The sequence below is a fragment of the Rhagoletis pomonella genome, unplaced genomic scaffold (genome assembly GCF_013731165.1).
Source record: "Rhagoletis pomonella isolate Grant_MI unplaced genomic scaffold, Rhpom_1.0 Rhpom_scaffold_01223, whole genome shotgun sequence".
NCBI lineage: Eukaryota > Metazoa > Arthropoda > Insecta > Diptera > Tephritidae > Rhagoletis > Rhagoletis pomonella.
The window spans coordinates 23,267-25,061 of record NW_023459777.1 but is presented as its reverse complement, the minus strand read 5'-3'; positions in this window follow the sequence as shown (position 1 = coordinate 25,061).

Here is a 1,795-nt window from a genome sequence, read left to right as displayed (position 1 = left end):
TCGTGTACGAGGCCAACCCGTCGATTATTACCTCGCATAGTACTTCTACTAACACTTGGGTTCGCTCACCAGTTGCAGTCTGAAGCTTTGCTCCAGGTAGTGGCTTCACATAAAAAGTAGTCACATCAGGTCGAATAATGGGATGTGACGCTCCAGTGTCCGCTGTCAGCACTCGCTCCTGCCCATTCACACATCCACCAATAGTGAGGTTGCTCGCATTCCGGCCAATTTGTGAGACCGAGATTATGGGCCCTTCAACTTCTGGAGCCAGCACGCGGCCCTTCCTGCTGGCACGTTTTAGTTTAACGACTGATTTGAGTTGGATTCGTCTCCCTCAGCCCTGCGTTTACGTACTGCTGAACTGTTTGACCTGTTGGAACCCGTCTTACATTCGCGTGCGAAGTGGCCTGGTTTTCCGCAACTAAAGCATTTCCTAGCACCATCCTTTCTCTCGGTTGCACCAGGAGTATTCTTCTCTGCCATCGACTTGTTTTCAGGATCTCGTTCATCACGTCAGGTGTCTCAACTTCTACTCGATGGGCTTTGTAGGATGGTCTACTTAGGAGCGCCGCCGTTTCACGTGTCTGAGCATACCCGACCGTTTCAGCAAATGTTGGCTTTGGTTTTGCATACGTCTCGCGCTTGGTATACACGTCCCGCATTCCGTTGATGAACCTCTGGATTTTTACTCTTTCGAGGTGCTCACCAGATGCATTCCAATTGCCAAGTGAGCCAACCTTTCAACCTCGGAGGCGAATTCCTGTAGAGTCTCGTTAGATTTCTGGCAGCGATTCTCCAGCTCCATCTGGTAAATCTGTCTCCTGTGCTCGCTACCATAACGTCTCTCCACAGCACTCATCAACGCATCGTAACTGTTCCTTTCACAGTCGGGAATAGTCTGCAAGATTTCCGCTGCAGGTCCTTTTAATGCCACGAATAGAGCAGCGGATTTATCCTCCATGCTCCAACGATTTGCTGTAGCTGTCTTCTCGAACTGGAGCTTAAAGACTTGGAAAGGAATCGTGCCGTCAAAGGATGGAGTCTTTACCTTGGGAGCACTTGTCGAAGTAGCTGGACGATTCATCTGCAAATCTCGGAGGCGACCTTCCAACTCTTCTACCTTTGCTTCGACTTTCTCCTGAATTAGCTCTTCGATTTTATCTTGTCGTTCCTCGATTTTATCCTGTCTCTCTCTGAGTTCCGCGTTATCTTTAAATAAATTCTCCTGTAGCTGAGTAATCTTTTCATCTAGCTGCGATGACATGTACGTTTTCTGTGCTTCCGGCTGCGATGACATGCGTGTTTCCTGCACTTGCAGCTGGGATGAAATCTGTGATGACATCTGTGACATGGCAGCCAATAACGTGTTCATGTCCATAGCTGGTGATGACGACGGAGCCTTTTGCTGTTCTTCAACCTTCCCGGATGTCTGCTGCATATCCTTCGACGAACAAGCGGCCTCATCCTTCTGTTCATCCTTTGCGGATGCATCGTCAAGTTTACCCTGGAAGTCGTATTTGTCCACGTCGATGACTTCTGCTTCCATAGCCTCTCGCAGCCGTCATAGTAACTCCACATTTCTTCCGGAGGTTGCTAAATTTCGCTTCTCCAACTCCTGTTTGAGTTCCTCAATCTTTAAGTCCTGAATTTTTGTAATTTTCGGAAGTTTATCCTCCGGGATTTATTTAACAATCCCACTTCTGACACCAATTGCTACGATTATCCTTAAACCTCGTCCGGATTTCCCAAATCTCTCGGTTCGTATCGCTGGATTGTTAAATAAATGCAATAGATG